Here is a 23,724-nt window from a genome sequence, read left to right as displayed (position 1 = left end):
CCCCCCAGTTTGTGTTATTTTGTTACAAAGGCACTAGGAAAGTAACACACTGGAGAGGGAAAGATGGAGTGTGAAACCCATCTCAGGGACAGCTTTAGTGCTGTAAGTACTCAACATGCCAGGGCAGCAAGTATATTTTAATAATTGGGGAACACTTATTAATTTGTGCCTTAGGGGTTTTACCTGGCACACGAAATCATGGCCTTCTGAAGCTCATGGTATACTGCATTAATAAGGCAGAGAGAGTTGTACATTAACATCAGTTTATGCAAAAGCAAATACCTTTAAATGAAATGTTGCCAAAGATAGGACATAACGAAGAGCCAACTGAATACATATAAACCACAAGCTCAGAGTGTGGAGACCCATTAATGCCTGAAATATATAAGAAAGTATGCATGGAAATGAGCTGGGGCTTGGAAAGTATCTAGCATGTTTTCTTCTGGTCAAAAAAGATGCAAAATGGTGCAACCATTCAGAATACAGGGATCAAAGTGTTCAGGTTTATAATGTGATTTAATTGAAGACTTCAGGACTTAAAGCATGACTTTATCTTGTACTCTCTAAGGATGATTGCCAATGCAGACATGCAAATATACATAAATGAAAATAAACTTGAGTTTATTATTGAATTTTTCAATATTAAAGAACCTTCTTGATTTTATCAAGAAAAGAATAAACTCTGAACTTTAGAGTTATTCACAAGTGTATGGGGTACTTCTAACGTTTTTGATTTCTTGACTGGCCCAAGGTCTCAATCTGCTGCCTGAGTTATAGATCAATGTTACCTATCAATTTAATTCACTTTATTAACTCCTAATATGCTGACACTTGGGTAAAGAAGTTTAATCGATATTTTTTATAGGGAGCCACATGCATTTCTTTAATATTCATGAATTTTTGAAATCATGAGACTAGCAGGACATAGTCTTATTGTTACCAAATCCCCATGGATCGGTGACTCTGTGACCCTGGCTTTGTAACAACTCTTGATGAGAAAGTACCTACAAAAGCACCAGCTGGGGTGGAGCCCCTTACCCTTGCTTTTCTAATAGGACAGCTTTGCAGTCCTTATGGGGCCATGCTCACTCTGAGGCTGGCCAGCTGTCCCCCTGTCACTGATCCCACAGGGAGATATGTCGCTTTCGGAAGTTCGTGCAGAGCAGCCTAAGATTCACATTAATACAAGACAGAGGTCAAATGCTGTTCTGTACTAACTTTTGTTCCCTTCCAAATATATCAGGAACGTTTGCTTCGGGTCCCTCCAGACGGCAGGAATGTGTGTGGGGGAGACCAGAAGCTGCAGTGAGGATTGTTTTATTTGAACTCTGGCTCTGAGCTAGAAATGGGTGACCTGGCTAACTTGGTAAATAATGTGTGTTGCTCTTGTTAACAAAAATTAATTAAAAATTAATACTTTATATTATTTTAAAGCAAAAATGTGGAATATTATCTCTCCAGAGCATTTATATTCTCCTCGCTTCTCCAGAAACCGCTTTGAGATGCAATCAGTAGATGTTCCATGACAGTTAGATGACATGTATTATATAGAATACGTTAGAAGATGGAGAGTGGTGTTTCTTACACAACCCTACCACCAGCCTTTAAATCATTCAACAAATACTATTTTCACATCCACTACCAAATTTATGCTAAGTGGCATAGCGGTGTCATTCAAAAAGGCCCTGTTCAAACATCAGTCAGAAGGTTTGTTGATGTCTCTTCTTTTTCCTTTCTTTTCTCCTTCCTTCTTTCCTTCTTTCTTTCCTTCCTTCCTTTCTTCCTTCCTTCCTTCCTTCCTTCTAACAGAAGAAAATGAAGTTAGGAATTGAACCTGTGCTATGTGACCCTGGGATCCTCTGTTTTAATTGCACAGCTAGTCTGTCTCCCATGGTGACAACAATCTTGTTTCCCAGGGAGCTGACAAACAAGTGGAGGCAGACAGATGATGTTCACTAAGAATAACAGAACAATAGAAGCTTTCTCTAGAGAGAACTAAAGAAAGAAGGGAATGCCTGACCAGACATGGAAAGGTGAAGGGAGAGGTGGTGTTCAGTTAACTCTAGGAGAAATAGGGAAGGAAAGAAGTATATGTGGAAAAACATGGAGGCATAAACACACTGTGTGTGCCACTGCCCAACACTTTTCTTATATATTACAGCTAATTATTAAACAAAATCAGATGATACACGTTTCATATTTGTGTGGAAATTGGCTTATGGAAGAAGGTTGGTAAGCCACTGAGGCCAGTAACAACAATACCTCCTTTTGTTATTATACTTCCTAGGGGGCAAATATCTATTTGAAGAATTTATCTAAATGAGGGAATGAAGCAGAACATACCAAGAGGGATCATAGGATGGTTTATTCAGTCTGCTATGGGCTTCTTTCACTCCCCACACCTTTACTTATCAACCCACTGTCCTCTGAGACCAGCTTTTGATAAATGAGCTTTAGTAACAGTCACCAAGTAATTCCTGGGTGCATAATAATATCCAGAAAGAAAATGGAATTAACATGAAAAGAGACTGTTTGTTTTTGAATGAGAATTTCATTCACAGCATGTACAATAGTATTGTATCCAGTGTAATTAAAACAAGTGATCATTTTTCTATTAACAAACATGCAAAATTTTATCTGTACAAATGAGTTCAAGTCTCTGAAAACTGATCACAGAAATGAATCTTACAAGTCAGTTTAGATGATGTTGCAGTGCAGTCAAGAAATTGCAAAACTCTCAGTGGCCTATGACAGCTAGGGTTTACCACTCACTCTCATCATGTTTGTCTCAGGTGACTGGGGGTCAGTTTCTTGCCATTCTCATAAAGAGACCCAAGGACAAAGCTAGTCTCCTGGAAGAGAGAAAAGAGGGAATGGTCAGCCACGAGAGGGCTCTTAAAGCTGTGTTTTGGAAGCACACATATAACTTTTGGATTTACTCTAATAGCCAGAGTAAGACAAATTGTCAACCTCGGTCAGAGGAGTAGGCAGATACAGTTAGCCCTCTGTACCTGTGAATTCTGCACCTACAGAGTCAATCAACCACTGATTGAAATTATTTTTTGAAATTGCATGTGTACTGAATATCTACACTTTTCTTGTCACAAGTCTCTAAATAATAGAATATAACAATTATTTACATATCATTTATCTTTTATTCAGTATTAAAAGTAATCCAGTAATAATTTCAAGTATATGGTAGGATTTGCGATAGACAGTGTGCAAATACCATGCCATTTTATATAAAGAAACTTGAGCATATGTAGATTTTGGTATCCACAGGGGGTTGTGAAACCAATCCTTCAGAGATACAGAGAGGGATGGCAGCATAATCCTCTCTGAGGGATGGGTCCTAAGGACAAGAAAAAGAAAAATTTGAACAATAATATAATTAACCACTATTAAACACTAAATTCAAACAATATTTCTATTGGAAAAAAATATTGAAATCCCCTTTTTAGAATTATATTCATTGTTAGCTTAGCATCCACAAAAGGAAGTCATATTTCCATTGATAAATTAATAATTCATTAATTTTTATAAATTAATTTATAATTTAAGATATTTAACTAATCTTTAACGTCATAGAAGTTCCCCTTCTCCTTCAACTACTGATTAGTGAATTTCAGCATCCTCTGTGACCTACTGCATATGAAATGCCTGCTCTATTGAGCTTGGATCCTGTATCTTATTAAGTATTTCTTTCAGATGAGGCATTATGTAATCTCTTTAAAGCAAAATTTAATTTAATTTTTCTAGAACTCTACTTTGAAGATATGTTTAATTTATAAATATAAATATATATATATATATGTGTGTGTGTGTGTATATATACATACATATGTATACATATAAAATATCGCAAGAAGAAAAGCAAAGATACCCAAATAGCAAGCGATTTAGTGTTGACATCAGAGTACACGTATCAGATTAAAGTGCAATAATGCCCATCATTAGAACCTCAGTCATCATCTAAACCTCTTCCTAATAAGTTTCCATATTATAGGTATTTATAAAATATTCTGCTGGGATCTTTTCTTCATGTTGTCTCCTATAAGAGGAGAAATTCAAACAACTTACCTCAAACATTGGAAGATTTTGTACGTGAGTACACACAGAAAAAAAGATAATAAAGGCAAATTGCATGGAATTTAAGAAAGAATAAACAACTGAATTTTATCATTATCTTGCTTTTATACATTAGAACTTCATAGATGCCTACTCTAACCAGGACCATACATATTTCTACCAACTGCCAACTATAGATAGATTAGGATGATAGGTGGATGAATGGATAGATAGATAGATAGACATACAAAGATACATAATAGATTATGACAGATAGATGTAGATAATTATAGTAGATATGTAAATAGAAAGACGAAAGAAACAACCAATGAGAGAGAAAACACTGGTTTAAGATCTACAAAAGAAGAAATCTGATCAATAGTCAACTGACTGTCATCTCTTCAGGGAGCAAATTGACTGCCTTTGAGTCCTGTGTGCTCTCCTAGCCTGGTGTCTGTAGCCATAGGGGCAGATGAATGCCATATATCTACAGTACATCTACACCCATCTATGCAACTATGTAGGTCTGCTTCCTTAGCTGTAAGGCCTGGGAAAGAGCTGTGGGGTGACCAGCACCGCAATGGAACCATCCTGGCCATCCCTTCAGCCACATTTGTCATTCCGAATCTTATTTCACCTATCTCATATATTCAGTGCTTACACTAAGTCATAAACACATTTAGGTCAAAGGAGGCTGTGTCTTCCCTCTACTCCTATCGCACCCTCTTCACCTCTTCCCAACCACAACTCAGAACTAAGAGTACAGTACAGAGGCCTTACTGACATCTAATAAGCATTGGCTAATGAATGAAAAACACTCATGACCACCTGCTCCCTGGGTCTTAAGGGAAAAGATGGGGCTTGAGATGAATATGTGGTCATCCCCTTTCCTATTAATTTCCCAAGCTCATCTGTGGGTTATGCTCTCTGCTCCACTGGGGTAACACAAACATGACAGATGGTACACTCTGGCCAAGAAGGTCTTTTTGCAACACAGTAAAGGCTATATTTTTTTCTATAAAACTTTTATAAATCATTCTTACACTTTTTGGGTAGGACTTTTGTGACACAAGAGAGATAAATGCTATTTTATACAAACAAACAATCGAAATTTATGGATGATAAGAATACAGATTCACATATATCAGTGAATAATAAAAAAAGATTTCATGTGGACACTCTTGTAAATACAGAACATTAGCCAACAGAAGAATTTGGCTTTCTACAATATAAAGACTTTTATCTTTAATAAAATTTAATAGCCAATAAATCAAAGGATTCAAAACTATACATATCAAAATCACTTTAACAGTTTTAAATTTAACTGCTAAAATAATCTAAGGAAGGTAGTAAAAGGACTAAATCAGCATTTATAGATATGTCAACAAGTAGGTAGGTTAAAAGAAAGCTATTTAGATGAATAAAGAGATAACCTGAGGGAAATGTAGAATTACGATGTCATTCAACCTACATTGGAAATAAAATAAACAGGTAGGTATAGACAAGATCAAGAATGTGAAGCTTCAAACACTAGAAATGTGATGTCAGTCTTTTACATTCTAGTCATGTAGAAATCTCATATTTCCATGTAGCAAAGAAAGAATTATAACCTTACTTTTTGATTTTTTATTGCAAACTATGGAACTACTGATATATCAAATGAAGGGCAAAAGGCCACCTATAATCATCTATAGGCCATAACTATAGTTAGATCACAATTGTGACCTTTTTTATTTAACATACCACGGAGATCATTCAATAAAATTACAAATTCTTCAACATTATTCAAAAGGCCAATAGTAAAATCAAAGATGTTTTCAAATTAAAATGAATCCTGGATCATTCAGTCTAACATGTGTAATAATGCTGTAAAAATCTCTTTAGATTACTATGAGACCTTTTCTTGACCACTTCAGGGACTCAGATCAAAATCTGCAAATCATCATTGTGCCAGGAAATCTTAGTTGTTGAATTCTGAGAATTATGAGAATTCCTTTCCTATCATGAATTTCACCCACCTCCCTTTTTTCTCTCTAGAAGTACTCAAGGCTGAGAATACATTTCAAGTTCTTCCTATCCCTTGGCACCATAATTATGACTAAATCAGATGACTTTCTCACCAAAAAAATTATTTATCTATAAAATTAACCTAATAATAGTTATCCTATAGTCCTCATGTGGTCATTTAAAGATTCAACTATGAAAATATTGATGACAACACATTGGAAGCATTAAATGAATGGTAAACATATTTTCTTTTCCACATGTAATACTTGAAAATTTCTTTTCCACATGTAATACTTCAAAATCTTCACCCTGAGACCTTTCTCCAAGAAAAGCTGCCCAGTTCTCTCCAGCATCTCTTATCAATTATAGTATCCAGACTCACTCTCTTGTCAACTATCCTGTACACATGCCAACTTGTGAATGTCTCTTGTAAAATGTGCCACTTGGGAGTAAACCAGGCGATATTGATGTGGCTGAATGAATGGAAAATAAAATGGGATTGTTTTTGCCATGAATCTGCATGGCAGTCCACAATTATATGTATAGAAATGTAAGAGTTTTTGTTATAATCAATGTTTATGTCATCAACAATGAACTTATGGAGCTATCACATTTGAGAAATGTCTTTGAAATAACTTTTAAAGTAGGAAATGATCAAAAGAATATAGAAGAATCTATACTGATGATTTATTTTCCCCTAACCACACAACTGATTGGGTATAAGAAGTGACCCTTAAATCATCCAGTTTTTCTCTTCATTAACTGGAGAAAAGAAAGCTTAAATTATTACCTAAAGTGAAGTTACAGATTTATCTGTGACTTTGTTATTCACGATTTTACTCTGTCTTTCCAGTGATATGGAAAGCTATAATGAGCCCTGAAAATAACCAGCAGAAAATATAATGTTCTGATTCATTTTTTAAAAAATAGTCACTGTCTTTTTTTTCCCCTAAAAAAGAAGTTACAAGGCAAATTATTGGTAACTTAGCTGAAAAAAAATCATGACTTACCTGAAAATATCAGTTCTGAGATAATGTGAAAAATGACTATCAGATTAGAAGATGCTTTCATGAATTGTTAGTTCTTCTGTGCAAAGGCAGGACTCAGAATCTGCTGCATTAGCCCTTCACTTTCCTTTGATTTGAATAGTTTGTATGAACAAATAATCTTGAAAATCCAAGGAGGGCAGCCATCCAATCCCCCAGCTTATTTGTTGTCTACATTCAGCAAGTCACTTTATTATTCTCTTATTTTGTGTATCTACCTATAACATCTGGAAAATCTTACCTGTGGATCTTTCTAGGACTCTTCAACTCTTTAGAAAAAGTGCACTCTACACATTCAAAGATTTTTAATGGTACTATTAATTTTAAAACTGACTAACTGTAGAATGGACTGGCATTAGTAAAGCAATAAGGATAAGTCAAGTGATGTTCAACTGTGCTTAGCAGGAACCAATGGCCAAACATGGTTTTGTTTGTATTTCTTCTGTGAATTTCAACTGATTTCAGGTTGGCCTCTCTGAAAATAAGACTGCATTTCAGAATTCCTGGAACCTACTCAAGTAAGAAAAGAAAGCAGGTAATATGGTGATAATAAATTTCAAAAACAAATTATTAGTTCCCATGATTCTGTAAGGAAATATGGTATGAGTTGTCCGGAACCAAATTATCAAATAAAAAATAGAATATGAAAGAAATAATGCTGGAAAAAAATTAAAGTCAAAAATCAAAACAGAGCCCAGTGATTTCGGAAGCAATGGCTTCTTGTCAAGAATAACTGTCATTAAAATTTCCATAAGCACCAGTGAAATTGATTTTGGGGGAAAGGCTAAGGAAAGGTTTGTTTCCTAAAACACAGTGAAGCTTTATTTGGAGTTTTCCCAGCCAAGTATGTAAGATCTCTTTTTCTTGGACCCTTACACACCGAGGAGCCAAGAGGTTTATCTCTACTGACATATACAGATGACAAATTTTCATCCAAGAGCCTCTATCAGCAGAGTCTGGACAGTATTCTTTGGCTACTGAATCATAGCAAGAGTCTCAGACCTGAGATGCAGTGGAGAGGACTAAAAAAAAAAAAAAAAATAGTAAGAGGAAATAAGCAGACATCACCATATTCTGATATAATACACCAAGCCCATGGAACACAAGAATTGGTCTGGCTTCATTGTTCCATGTTTTCTGCATGTTCAAGAGTCTGATTTGCATTAGAAACCTCTGCATTCAATAAACAAAAATAAGGATAATAATGACCAAAGCGCTATTTGGAACAGGAAACAAACTCAAGCAATGAATGTTTTGCACCTAATTCATTCAAGATTTTATTAGTCAAACTCTCACTTGGATTATTAGGCTCAGCTTGCTTTTAATTTCACTGACCTCAGTTATTCAAAACAAAAAGGAAGAGAGAGAGAGAGAGAGAGAGAGAGAGAGAGAGAGAGAGAGAAATGAATATGAATGTTGGTCATGTCACACACACAAGCATTCTACATTCTTCACATTGCAGACCCATCTACAAAAGGAGGAAGAAGATCTGAAGGGAATGAGTGGTTTCTGCGGGTTCAGGGGATGGAGGATTTCTCTACATAAACAAGAAGGTTTGGATTGGAAGTCTGCTAAAAAAAATGTTAGAGCTGACCACAAGGTTGTAAATCCACAGACTGGAGGGAGGAAACGAGAAGCATTGCAAGTAACTGAAGTGTGTGTGGCTGCAATGTTTGTGGGTTAGATGAGAAACAAGCGCTGAGTGAAACAGAGAAGGGGGGGGTGGCTGGTGTGATTTGTTTGGTGTTCAGAGCCAATAGAAATCCCAGACTGTGCTAATATCCCCACGCAGCGCCGAGCGCAGTCAGAGCTCAGTCTCCGGGCTCCGTCGCATCTGCAGGCGCAGCAGCCGAGCAGTGGCGCGGGCTCCGGCTCTCCTCCGCTCAGCCAGCGCTTTGCTTATGGGCTTCTGCTGGAGCCCGGCTGCGGTAGAGCTGAAAGCGGCGGCGGGAGATCAAACTTAAACCCCTCTGTGGACTGTAACTCAGAGAAAAGAGAGGGAGAGAGAGAGAAGGGACCCGAGGAGGAGGCTGCCTTCACGTCATTGCAGGTACGCAGCTTGTCACGACTAATCTACACACGGTTTCTGGTTTCTACCTTTACAAGGCACTTGTAATAGATTGACGCTGTTCCTTGGCTGGTCAAAATAGACAGTCCTGAGTGACTGTCTCTTCTGATTCACCCTAGATAATTAAAGCTGCCAGCGTGTGTTTGGGGACCACAAGGTTTATTCACCTATTGGATTATGCGTAGGTGTAAATCAAGGACCTTTAAACTTGGCTGGGATCTCTTTCTTTTAAGTAACATCAATACCTGCATGTTGCCACACAACCCACAAGAATCTCTGGGGCAGGGGGAGAGACCTCCATTACAGTGGTGACCTATGGCAAGTCAAACATCTAATTGTCAGAAAGCCGTCTTTAAACATTTCCCACCCAGAATCAGGGTAATACTTTCCCTGTAAGAGCAGGAACCACAGTGGACCTGGGCACGACTTTGATTTTTAAAGCATATGGCCAAGGTGGACTGGGCTCATGAATGAAATATCACTATATCATTATGCTACTATTGAAGGAAGACAAGGAAGAAGGAACATCCATAGGTTTAAATGGCCAGTAATTCTTCCTGGGTACTTGCTTTATTCTTACCTTATGAGTTAACAACACATTTATATTCTGCATCCCCAGACAAGATGAGTTCCAAGATCTCACATATTACTATGTTAAAAAGTTATGAATTGGAGAACCATGCAGTAAATATGATACTTGTAAGGAAATGTCAGGGTTTTTTTTTTGTTTGATCTTATTCAATCCCACACTGGTAGGCTTCTGGCTGCTTCTTGCTTTCCTTTATTTTTGAAGTACAAGTTTTGTAAAAAATAAATAAATAAATAAAATGATAATAATCTATTTTCCTGGAATTTCATCACACTTGATTCAGAATTTTAAAGATGGTTATGCAACTTTTTTTCCCCTGTTGATGACTTGTGATTAAATTAACATTGCTTAATGAGTTCAGCGTTTCCCCAGAAAAGTCAGATGAAACTGCATAAAGACCCAGTTAAAAAATTGGTCTTGCTCTGAGCAGTGTTCATGTACTGGTAATGAACTGCTCAGAATCCCTATTAAAAAGTGCTTTTTCTGCATTGGAGACTATACACAGATTGGGATTCCAGTCAACAAGAGAATGTCACTGCAGCAAGTATAGGAGCAATCAAATAGGGTATCGTACATCAAAATAGTACTCTTCTCAGTGAGTTCTTAGTGCATCATATCCATGCCATTCATTGATAATTCATAACCAACCCACCATTGGTACCTGATTTTCAGAATGATTATTATCCCAAGTTGTGCCTGACCAAGTACAAGAAGGAAGTTGTAAGAACTGTATTTGTTTTACATGTTATAACACAGAATTTAATAATCCGTTTTTAATCAGATGAATGTGTTCTTCTGTCATTAAGAGAAATACATGCTTGGCTATACCAGGTAGTCATGAAGGCTTATTTTTTGAAATCATGTTAAAGAATATATTTGGTAAGTTAATATTATATTTAAGAGATGGCATTTTAACTTTATAGGTGAATATTTTACTCCTTTTACATCACAAAGGAAACTCCTGATTGTAAAGTACTTACCTATTTAAATAAAAGCAACCAATTGATCCAACTAAATTCTATTTGTAGTCACAAGAGTAGACTTGCATCATGAGAATTTGCCAGTCTTCTATAAATGTAATATCTAAAGTAAGTTAAAACACAATTCTCTCTTATCATTCAAACTCTAAAGCAATGTTGGGCATGTTAGTATTGACTGACTGAATGTAAAACCAAATATATTACTTTGTGTAAACACTGATGACTTTTCAAAGATAAATACAAACAACGCTTTGATTATTCATCATTTCATATTATCATTTTTCATTGAGAGAGGTAATCTCATGTTCATTCTCTACAAATTTTAATATAGGCAGCCAGAGTTTTAGATACCCATAAGTTTGGTAAAGTTTAAACTAGGTACTTGTTTTAAATCTCTCTAAAGTAAATACTTCTTCCCTAACCCTCTTCTAATGCAAAGGAATGGGTTTAGAGCCTGACTCTGGGCCCTGAGTTCTTAAGGATATGGAGAAGCCTTGCCTGATGGGTCAAGGACAAACACTGGGAGTCTGCAGAAGCTTGACAGGCACAGGACAGATGAGTCCAGCCACATTTGTACTCCAGTGTATGACAGCAATTCTGTTGGGTTGTAGTTATGACCTCAGTATCAGATTCTTTAAGTAGTTACGAGAATACTAATGAATTATTGCAGTTAAGGAAAATGTCCCCAGTGTAGGGCTTAGTACTAGTCCTACAAAGGGCAAATATATGAGACAAATTGTTTAAAGGGAAAGATGTACAATTGTAAATTAGACCTATGGTATCATCTGCTGGTTTTTGTTTGTTGTTTGTTTTGTTGTCTTAGTTTGATTAGCTGCTTCTCTTCCTGTGAGTTAGTTTCTTTGTCTCTGTGAATTGGATATGTTGACCTAGTAATGTGTAGTTAATTTTGATCATGTCAGGCTAAAATATAGTCCTCAGACTTACGTAAAATATGACACACAACTTCAGCCTGTTTCCCATCACCACCACCTTTAGTTTAGTAGGGAGGGTGTCTTTGACCATCAGCAGGATGCAGCCCTTGGTAGAGAACTGATTTGTAGAGTCCCAGAGGCATGTGAGAGCTAAGAGGATGGGAAATAAGAGGGTTGAATCAATAAGGATATGAAGTGAGATGTAATGATGGACATCCTTAAATATAAATCCAGGAGCCAAAGGACTAGTGAGTTTATTTCCTCACTATTAGCTTCACATGTAAATTATTGATGAGATGTTCTGAATATTTGAAACAAACTCCTCTGTGTTCACAGCCACCTAATACCCAGGTGTGGGATCATAATAAACACATCTGATATGTGGTAACACTCCTATATATAAGGCCAGGAGGGGGCAGTATGCAAACTCTAAAATAATAATGCCTCCTCTGGTCCATGAGGAGACTCCAAATGGCTAAAGTATCTCCAACTTCATATACCCTCCTTCCTTTGGAGAGCCGAGTCTACAGTCTTAATAAGGGATAACACCATCCAGGGGAGTTATTTCTAGTTTTACTTCCAGAATTGGTACTGTCTGGCAAAATAAGGAAAACAAAAAACCTATTTGATAGTGAACTCAATTTCCCTTTCTTTTAATTAGTTCACTCTGGAACTGTATTCAAGCAGTCCTTACTCAGGCAAGAGGGAAAGGGAAACCTAATACAGGAAAAAAAAAAAAAAGAGGAAAAGAAAGCACAAGATTTCTTGAATTGGTTCTCCAGGGGAAATGTTTGTGCACTACTTCATCATTAGACCCAGCATTTATTTTAAACATGTCTCAAACGCAAGTTCAGGAGCGCAGAGATACATTTTTTATACAAGCAATCAGTAGTACCTTCAAAATCCTAGCAAATTCGATTTTGAAAGAGGAAGACTTCTCTTAGTGGTATCTAGAGTCCAAGACATGTGCTAAAAAATAAAATGCATCTACTTATTAGAAGCTAAGAAATGTGTAAAAATAGTTCATCCTAAATCTAGTCCAACTAGAAGTTTTCAAAGTAGGGGGAATTATTTATTCTTAAAGCAGGCATCTTGGGACTGGCAGTGATGGCTTCTGAAAGGTTCCTTGTCATTTAGCTAAGTGAGATGTTAGCTTCAGGGGCACCCTTGTCACTCTGCTGTCTTTGGTTCAACTGTCACATATTTACTATTAAAAGTGAGGACCTCCAAAGAAAGCTCAGAGAGGAGCTTTTGAAACTGCATGTGAGAGGCCCAGAACAACAGCATTCTGGATAAGAAAGCTACTACTCCTGAGAGATGAGAAGGCGAAAGCATTGGGCTGGCGATGAATGCACTGGAGAGAGAGAGGCCAGGGTGTTTTTACCAGGCAAAAGTGATTCCAAGGTTTATGGGTCGTGGATTCCAAAAGGCTTAGTTTCCTTACCAAGAAATCAGCAGCCTGTATGCATGAATGAGGCCTTGAAAGCTCTGATTTCTACTTTTCTCTGGTGACACTTTATTCTGCTGGGAGGTATGGTGCCCTTGAATTGAAGCAGAGAGTTTTTTCAAGGACAAAGCCAAGATTCCTTGGTGTCTGGGAGGAAAGGGAGGTAGGTCACTGTGTCTCTCCCATTTTCAACCAGATTAGCCACCTCTGCACTCCCATTTACTATCTGGAACTACACAGCATTCCTTCATGGGAAAGCTTGGGTGAATGTGAGAGATCCATCCAGGTTCACCATGCAACTACAACCAATGCTGGAACAGTAGATATTAGCAAATAAAAGAGGGAGAAATACGTCCTAGAGACTGAGGGTTATGGGGTAACTGCAAGATTTATCACTTGAAGCCTAAGACCCCAAGTCTCCGCTGCTGTTTTTCACTTTATTCTAGTACTTTCTTACTTTTTTGAGACAGATAAATTTGGGGTCCTATCTCCTTTTTAAAAAATCACTTTTCAATAAGGTAAAATCTTGCACTTGAAAGGAAAATCCCTTGAAAGACATGTAACTGATTGAGAAGTAAAATAGGGTTAAGTTGGATCGTAATATTGTGGCAGATACAATGACCCTCATAAGAAGACACACTCAAGGGCATGTTTCACTAAGAAGCCATTTTTGAATTATGCTTGTGAGGGAAGTAGAAACAAAGGAAATACACAGCTTGTAGAAAAGTTCTTTTGAAGGGGAGTTTTTGAGGACATGAAGGCAAGCACACAAATATTCTCAGACATGACTTTCATGGTATGGATTAGAAGCAGTTCCAAGCTAAAATTCTCCTATAATTTATTTAAACAGTGAAAGAAGGGGAAGAAAGAGAACACACTGAGCAGGGGAACACTTGACTCGCTTATGTGAAATGCTAAGTTGACTTTGTCTAATACAAACATTGTCTGCATTAAAAATATTATTCAACCTGGCTGTACAGCTGTGACTCCAAGGGCTGAGAGGAAGCTAATCTTATCATCCATGGAAAACTAACTGCCTCTCTCTGTTTTTATGCAATTATAACATGAACACTGGTTAATGTATTATATTTTCTAATTATAGTAGCAACGTTTTAGGAAAGCTGATAAATGTGTAACATCGTACTTATAGTTAGTAAAAATCCAGGAGCTCTATAATAAGATTTCTCTACCAGCTGTCTTTGCTAGAAATCTAAATTTCATTAAAATTTCAAGTGATCTTTAATTTTTTCTCATTAATCATTTGAAAATGTCAAATTCATCTAACATTTGTGCAATGTGTATCATGTGCCAAATTATAGCAGATACATCCATGCGTATGTTCTAATTAATCCTCACTACAAACTTGCAAGTTTTATTAGGAAAATTTCTTATAACCATAGCATGGGTTATTGGATAGATGACAATATAACCGTTTGAATACCATAGTCATGCATTCAAAGATATCTATTAGGCATTTTCTTTGTATAATTATAATAACAATAATTATAACAAATGTGGTTATTACTAACATAGTCTGTTACTTAATATGGTCACATACATTTTTGCATTTAATTCCTATATAAAACAGTTATTCACATATGCAAAAATAATAACAAACATCTTTCTATAGCAGTAAACCATTATAAAATGATTGAAATTGTATATGTTTTCAATTCCATTGGTTGGACATTATTGATTGAGAGATTGATTGAAAGACTAAAAACACATTTAAAAATGCTCACCCTCAAACTTACTACTTGGAAGCAAAATAGATCTGTGTTAATTTTCACCCCTCTGATAAAGTCATGCTTGATGTTTCGGGCCACATTCTCTGCCCAAAGAGACCACCCCTCATTGTTTCTTATGAAAAATTTTAAACAGTAAGGAAATGTGAAATATTCAAGACTTCAACACAACAAATACTATGGAAAATACACTTATAGCCCTCGCACCTACAAACTCAGATAATGTAAACTTTGGAGGAAGCAGACTGGAAACATCATTTTGTTTCACAGCCAAACAGCATTAGGACTTTTTTTTTTTTTTTTTTTTTAACCTAGAAAAGAGTTATCTGGTTATTATGGAAAATTCTTAATCTACAAAACTCAGGAGACTTGGGGTCTTGTTCCCTTTTTCACAGACTTGGGGAAAGCCTACAATCTCTCCTGAGTTCACTCTTTACAAAGAGAATGTGGAAATGGATCCTCCTGTTTCTCTCCAGCCCTAAACATCGGTTCTGCATTCTTCCTTCTTGTAAACAGTTAACTCAAGAATGAATATATACTAAACATTTAACAGGTATCATCTAACCTTTACAAAAGTCTTAACTAATATCATTATTATCATCCCCATTTTATAAATGAAATGTTCTAAGACCTAGGGCTTTCAAAAAGTCACACAGCCAAGCAAGTTCAGGAATCAGATTTCAAACCTGTCTCCTCCAACCTTCCCATAGTATGCTTTGCCTTTATTCATTTATTCATAAAGACATATTGAGAAGATGCTATGTACAAAGCACCATGCAAAGATACAGGGCATCATACTGACAAGGACAGGTAGAGATATTTAAAGAGCTTAGAACTGGTGGGTAAGACCAAAAATTGTCTAATAATTATAATGGTATTTGATGGGTGTTATAATCCCGAATACTCTGAAAATTTATTATTTTTGCCATTCTGACAAAGCTGTTTGAAAATATAAGTCAATATAAGACAGTATAATAGCTAAAGTCTTTTCTTTAAATCATCATTTTAAGTATTTTTCCCTCCGGTTATTATGGATTTTGTCTTCCTTGTGTAATTATTTTTGGTAATATCTTTATATCATTCACTAAATTTTAAGCTTGTCCTTGGACAGGACAGAAGCTGTGTCTTGTTCATCTTTTTGTTTCCTGGCACAGATAAAGTGCACAAAGTACTTAATCTGGTGGAAATCTACTGAGATCCATCTACACCTCATTGAGAGCTGGGGTTGGACACTGCTGCTTATCTGCTAGAAGACAATTTTCAAAAAACTTGAAACACACACACATCTACTAGAAGCTAAACAAATGACAAACTCAGTAATTTGTCCTGGGATTTTCTTTTTCCTTTTGGCCTTGTTTTACCTGTCTCTTGTATTGCACCTCCTTAGCAGTTTGAAATGATCATTTCAGTACAAATGCTAAAGTACCATTAAAAATCAACTCATTGGGGCTGGGGTTGTAGCTCAGTGGTAAAGCACTTTCCTAACATATGTGGGTTCAATGTTAGCATCAAATGTAAATAAATAAAATAAAGGTCCATGGATAATTAAAATAATTTTTAGAATATTATTTAATTGCCTTTAAAAATCTTACCACTTAGGCTTTAAAAATATTAAACTAAACATTTTTACTTGGTTTTCCCCAAGTAAGAAAAACTTTCATTATTGGAAGATTCCCAGGTATCCCTGCAAGTTTATCCCTCATTCCCATGGGACTATATGGGCTGGCCAGAGCGATCTGGAGTGCATGCTAACCTTCTGGGATTGTGGCTTTGGTGTACAAATTAACAAATTCCTGCCGATAAATTATTGAAAATTCTGGAAACAATGTTATTTGGGGGGTTGGTAGACTTAGGAGGAGCAAAAAAGTTTTAACAGGACTAATTTTCTCTGTGTGGTTTTCAGAGGCAGGCTTTTAAAAATCTCTCTAATAAGTGTTCTTTCCTTTGGTCTATGAGAATCAGGAAACTGTGATATTGGATGGGGAAAAAATGCATCTTGGATTCTGCTAACCTGTAACGGAAATGTTTTATTCCCTCTAGATATATATGCAAAACAAAACAAAACCAGTAGTATTAGCAGAACTGTGGTTTTTCTCACCAATGGAAACCAAAACTACTTTCATACCACTTTGCAGTTGATACCGATGTCTCAAAATATCACTTATACTTAGAACTACGTGAAAATTATGATAGTTATTATACTTGCTTCTAGATCTATTATATAGTGCATTGTAAATAAGACCGTATAGTTCTACATTATGCTTTGTTTTGTGTGTGGTGTGTGTGTTTATGAATGTATAATATCACTGCAATATTGTATACTTTCTGAATTTAGAAACATTTTGAGGAGTCATTAGGCTTCATCAGACCCAGAAGAGGTTCATGGAAAACAAACATAAATTTGTCTTATTAGATGGCAACTTTTTCAACACCTGAAATTGCCCCAAATGCAATGGATCACCATGTGGACCAATAAAATTTGTGCTGGAGTTTAGGATGAATAGGATCCAGGGAGCTACTTGAGAGGAATCATGCATCTTTTATGGAGTTTGGCCTTGATGGTACCTCCCAACACTGAGGCTGTCTATGTGCAAAGCAAAGAGAAGTGTATCTCTTTCCTTTGTTTGAATTTCTTTTTCTTTCTTTTTTTTGGGGGGGGGGTGGTCAAATAACTTTTGTAAGGAGGGCAGAGTTCCTGATGATGTAAATTATGCCATATATCTTTGAAGTTTTAATGGTTGGTCTTAAACATTAAGAATTTCTTGTTGGACAATAGAATTGGAAGGCTAGGCCACAGTTGTTGATGAGGTATTGGCTGGTGCTCTGAAGAGTCAGACCCCATCTGCATGGGATTCCCATTCATGGTTCCATGCTGCATTGGAATTCTCTTTTCATATTCTTTTCTCCCTCTCTGTTTTGCCAGATCTTCACAGGAGTATTATTATCTTCATCTTTTTGTCTCTGATATATTACATGGTACCTGAATAAAAATGCTTAATGTTTGGCAAGTGAATTAATGAAGATAAACTGTCCCTGTAGAGGTCACTGTTGTTATATAACCAATGACCATATTTACAAAAAAAAAAAAAAAAAAAAAAAAAGAGGAAGAAAAATATGAGAAAGAATGCTTCTGATTTTACTCAGTCTAAGTATTATCATGGGATGGGGTAAGGGAGAACATTAATCTTATGGCCTCATGTTAAATTCTGGACCACCAAGAACACAAATAAAAACCTCAGAAAATAATTATGTAAATGGAAACAAACAACCCCTCCTGTTCAGCTCAATGGGAGCGTTGACAGCAAATAGCTTTCAACATTTCTGGACCCTTGGCAGGCTCTAAAGATTTCTAGGGAGGTAAAGTGTTTTATTTGGGATTTAAGCGAAGAAGGAGTAAACTTCTCTTTATTAGTGGTTGCCAAGGAGTTCCTGCAAGGGTCTTCTTTATTTTCTTATGGTGATGGAACTTGTTTTGGAAGGTATTGGTTATGCTAGGAGGCAGAGTGGGAGGTGGGCAATGGAGAATTTAAGCTTTTATAACATCTTCTTGAAGTAAGTTCTGTTATCCACATTTTACCAACAAAGAACTGAGGATCACTGAGGTCCTGTAAATTTTCCCAATGTCACACAACGGTTAAGTAGCTAAGAAAGCATTCCAAGGGAGGGCTTAAAAACTCCCAAACCACAAAACTCTGAAGGACTGTCTCTTAAGAGCTTTGGTTATCTCTTCATATTGACTTAGTTTTCATACTAGAACCAGGAAAATAAGAGCCCAGATAGGTTTTATTGGTGTGTAGTCACACAAACTGGGTGTACACTGCTGGCTTGGAGCACAGATTTGAAGTCTGATAAACTTGTTTCCAATACTATCATCATTATTAGCATTATTACTACTCAGTATCAATAATTTTATCTAAACCATACAATGCTGTTTTAGAATTACATGAGACAATGTTTTTTATCTCAGCATAAAATATACTTATGATTGTTGTCATTATTATTGTTATCATTATTATTTTGCAGGTTTTTGATGTTAGTGAAATGGAACTAAGAAGCAAAGGTCTTCAGGATGAATACATGTGAAGGCTTGTTAAAAGAGCAGTTCATTACTATGAATAGTTTAGAATTAGGACTTCAAATCCAATTGTATGAATCGAGATAAGTAAATTGGAGTGTTTGGGTCCTAATTTTCTTTGAAATGCAAAGAATAATTATTTGAAGGAAGAGCTAATCAAGTACTCTTCATAGAACCATTAATCCATTCCATAAATATTTATGGAGACAAGAGATAAACATGGTTCAAGAGATAAAAAGATACACTGTGTTTTCAAGGAACTTAAAGTTCACTTGTAAGGCAAGACACGTATGTCAACAAGGACACATGGTAAAGACTGAAAGCATTGGTAAAGACATGCACAAATAAAATTCCCTGAATGTCAGAGGACTGAAAGGCTATTTCCAAGAAAGAACATTCTGGAATGTTCCCATAAGGCCTGGGCAAATTACAGTGTAACTCTTTCCATGATTTCCTTTTTGCCTTTTTCACCCCATGACATATTATGTGTTAGAAGTCTTCTAACTTGTAGAATTTTAGAACTTATTTAGTCTTCTCATTTTATAGATAGAAAAGTGAATGCACAAAAAGTTATGTGTTTGAAGACTGAAGATCAGTTTTTTAGTAGAACTAGCATTAGAACCTAGGTTTTCTAATTCCCCTTCTGTCCCTTTTTCTACTACACCATCCTTCCCTATGTGCACCCACCATTAGGCTGAGCCTAAATCAACAGTACACAAAGACAGTGTTGCAAGAGAGATTTCACAGAAGTCCAAGGTGCAACTTACAGGATATGTGCCAAGTTGGGGGAGTAATCATTTTTCTTTGGGGGCAACAGAAAGATTTCATATGATTGCAGTAAAGTTTGCTGCTGCTGTTGCTGTTGTTGTTGTTTAATTTGGATCAATTTCTTATTGCTCATTGCAATACCAAATCCTCCCATATCTTGGACTCCAAGGCTGAGATCAATTGAACTAGTACCAGTCACTTCTAGAAACCCAGCAATACCTTTTGCTGGTGTGATGGGTAAAGTAGCTTTTGGCTCTTCTTCCCAGGTTTCTAAGTACTGTTGTGCATTTTGTTTTTTCTATTTGGATCTTCCTCCCTTCTACTTGGATCATGGGAATTAGGATGAATAATCTCTATGATACATGTGCTCAGGTTTTTCCCAGTTCCAAAACTGTCTTCTCTAGACCAAATGCCCCATTTGGACTGGTTTGTTTTGATCATGCTTAGAATTCCTGTAACCAGCAAATGCAACCTTTGGATAGGATTCAGGATGGAAATGTATCTGTGTCAGAATTTATCCAGAATCTTTACCTTCTGTTTGTCAGAAGAAAGTTACTCCCTGGAGGGAAACATCTTGTCTTCTTAGGCCATGTTGTTTTAGTGCTCTTGGTATCCCCCATCCTCCTTTTAATTTTTTAGAACCATACATGGATATAACCAGATATTTACCTGGGACAGACTCTCCAATAAATTGTAGATGACTCTTCAACTGCTCTCTGTTGGATGAACAAGTAAATGACTGGCTAAATGGATGAATGGATGGGGCACAGCAGTCTTCGTCCATGGTGTCCCTAGACAACTATGAGAGTCAGCAGACAGATGGACTGTTCTCTGTGAAGCAAGTTTTATCCCTGGCAGAGACAAGTAGGCATTTAACACCAGAAGAGAAAGCAGCAGGGAGCAGGGCATAGATCAAGCAGTGTTTCCAAGGCAGAAAAGCCATACTCCATGACTACTTTATTTATGCTTGCTATTCTACTCCAGTTGAGTTTACATGCTGCTGACTTTGAGTAATTAGGCTGTGGAAGATAAAACAACTAACTCCCAATACTGAGTTCTTTTTATCCAAATTTAGAGCAAAAATTCTGAACTCTATTCTTGGAGTTGAATGAGACAGCATTGCTGATGACTGATGTCTGAATAGGCACCATATGGATTTGTACAAAGGGAAGAAAATAATCCTTGGGTTGTAAAAATATCTTTGGTCTTCATAAGGGTGATATGCACCCACATGTTTCTGTCAGGTGGTTTTGCTATAAACGATTCTTCTTGGACTAACAGAAAAATTTCCTTTTATAGTGATTGTACATTTTCCCAGATTATCAGTGTAGCATGCAAAATCCCACAACTTCAGAATTTCAAAAGATCAAAGGCAGAGAGGCCATTGGGGTCTTTACACTCACCACACACCAGAACAATAGTTTGGCTACCAGAGTCCCTTTCATGACAACAAGAAAGTGTACTTTCATTATTACCAAATTGCACTGTGAAAATTGATATGCATTCCTAATTCTTGCATTAGATATTCCTGTTGTTTCTTGATGGCAGTTTAGTTCAGATTGTCTCCATATGATTAAAACATTGGCCAATTGAGGCTTGGAGTTGTTTAGTTCAATGTTAGATACAGTGCTGTTGAACTGATTTTCTGTTTCAAATACAGACAGCCAGAACTATCAAATAAACCCCAAACTATTGATTAGGGTAGCTTCTGAATATATAGAATATGGTTCATGACAGAGACTTAGTGATCTCACTAAAGCCAGGGAAAAGATTTCTTCCATCTGTGAAGTTCCCTCAATAGCTGGCACAGGGTAATTGCCTAGAAAATGTTTTAGGGCTACATGAAAAGATGAAAAACAGAGGGCATGTAGATTGAAAAGCAAAAATCTCTAATTATTCAAATATAATAAATTCATAGATGATACCATCACATTGACCATCAGCTCTGAATGTGAGTCCTATTTTTTCCCAGACAACTGATTTGTGTATGTTCAACAAACATTTATTGAGTTTCTACAATGTGCCAGGCACTGAGAATACAGAAAAGAATAAGACCTAGCTCCTGTATTTCAGCAGCTTGCAGTCCACTAAGAGAAACAAGTATGGAAACAAGTAACAACAGCATTCAATAGTGAGGGCAAACCTCTGAGCAAAGTGAAGTGGAAATGGAGTGAAAATGGGACTTTGAACCCCTCAATTGGTTAGCTTGGATTGTGAGGGATGGTGTGCTCATTCTCCACAGTTTATAGCTGTCATCTTGTCAATAGCTTCATTTTTTTTTCCAGTTCCACTGTGCAGTTCTTTCCAAGTTCCTGGAAGTATAAGAAAATGTATACACTTGGAGGCAACTAAATTATCATGCTGGTTTGCCTGCCTGTGGCTCAGGAGTCACCTCTGGTGCTCTGCATTCTGCAAGCTTTGGCTTCCGTGTTTTGCTGCACACCAGAGACAGTGGTCTCATTTCTGTTTTTTCCCTGAAGGATCATAATCATACATATTAAATAAAAAAAAAAGATTTTTGGAACCCAAACAAGTCACATTCAGGTGTAGTTCTTTGGGAAAATATAATCTAAGGAAGAGAATTACCACAATAAAGTAGTAATAGTCTTTGTTTCTGGTTTCCTCAAATCAGTGTTGCCTGAATTTTAAGTTCATGAGAAAAGATAGCAAAGCAGGCTTGTAGTTTCCAGCTTTTATTTACTTGTGCACTGGCCAGAATGTAGGATGAAGAAATTGACTACTAAGAGGTCAGATCCATTTCTTTGGGCTGTTTTTCTCTCCCCGCACCCACTCCCCATGCACAAAGAGATAACCAAATGTTTGTTTTTCTATCAAAAATGCAAGTTTGGGTACATCTACGTGACTAGAGGCAACTGAATTGAAATCCTGTTTCATAACAGGGGCTTACCTGAATGTTTTAAGCTGTGCTCAGCAGCCTGAGCTGGAATTAACAGTCACCTTGTAATATTGGGCAGGTACACACACAGATGACCTTTGGTAAATAGAAGTGGGAATGGAAAAGGTTAAGTAATCCCTCTATAGCTTTGCATTTCCTTAACTTTCCACTGGAAAAATAAAATGGATCTCTCAAACATTGGCTAAGTTTTCTCCGCATAACAAATATTATATGAAGTGATTGGTTGGATTTAAGATTCTACTTTATATTTAAACAAAGAAGAGATTCATTTCCCAAATGAATTCAGGAATACCACTAATTCAATAGTAACAATGACAACAAAAATAATGTCTACCATTCATTAAGCCCAGACAAGAGTAGAATAACCTAACAATAACTGTTGTCATAGGAGCCACAGCTTATTTAGTGTTTTTTTATGCCAAGAACTGAGGTAAATCTTTTAAGTGTGTTTAAAGCCTTAGCAGCAATCTTGTAAGCAAAGCCTTGTTATCCCTGTTCTTCAGAAGCCAGAGTGTCAAATTGTTTCCCCTTGAGTAAAAGTTAGGCCCTTTGCCTGCCTCCCCAGCTCTTATGCATAACCTTCATGCTACACTATGACCTGGGCTAGTGTAGCATGTAGCCCATAATGTCTCCACTCCACTTCTCTGTTCTCTGATGAAATTCTGGATACTCTTCAAAGGTCATATCAGGTGCTCTATAAAACAATAACATTTAGTTCTGAAAGCAAGCCCATAAGATTCAGCTATTACTATCCCCTTCATATAAATGAAAGTCCAAAGCCACACTGCCAATATTGAGGAGCCAGAATTCAGACCCAACCTGGCCTTACTCCAAAGCCCATACTTTCCATCCACTCAATATACTACCTCCACACAATTCTAAGACATTGTCTTCATTCCCAGATTGCCTTCCCAGTGGTTTTTCTAGTGCCTGAAATTCCCTTAATAAGGAATAATATCTTTATTCCATAATTTAGAATATGATGTCAAAAGAAAAATATTACTGGGATATATGAACATTCATCCAAAGAGCCATGGGTTGCCAGAGTCTGCACAGTCAGAAGTGGGCACAGGGTAAAAGAG

At 36.7% G+C, this 23,724-nt stretch overlaps 1 protein-coding gene across 1 annotated transcript in view; it reads left to right on the top strand.

The window, feature by feature from the left end:
• The first annotated feature begins 8,947 nt into the window (after window positions 1-8,947).
• Grem2 (gremlin 2, DAN family BMP antagonist) overlaps window positions 8,948-23,724 on the top strand; it is a 103,303-nt gene continuing 88,526 nt past the window's right edge. Inside the window, exon 1 of the mRNA XM_076831420.1 lies at window positions 8,948-9,171. The gene's annotated coding sequence lies outside the window, so the exon portion shown is untranslated. The remainder of the gene's footprint in view (window positions 9,172-23,724) is intronic.

The sequence above is a fragment of the Callospermophilus lateralis genome, chromosome 13 (assembly GCF_048772815.1).
Source record: "Callospermophilus lateralis isolate mCalLat2 chromosome 13, mCalLat2.hap1, whole genome shotgun sequence".
In the NCBI taxonomy this organism is placed as follows: domain Eukaryota; kingdom Metazoa; phylum Chordata; class Mammalia; order Rodentia; family Sciuridae; genus Callospermophilus; species Callospermophilus lateralis.
The sequence above is the reverse complement of the archived record's forward strand: the minus strand, read 5'-3'. Positions and strand labels throughout refer to the sequence as shown.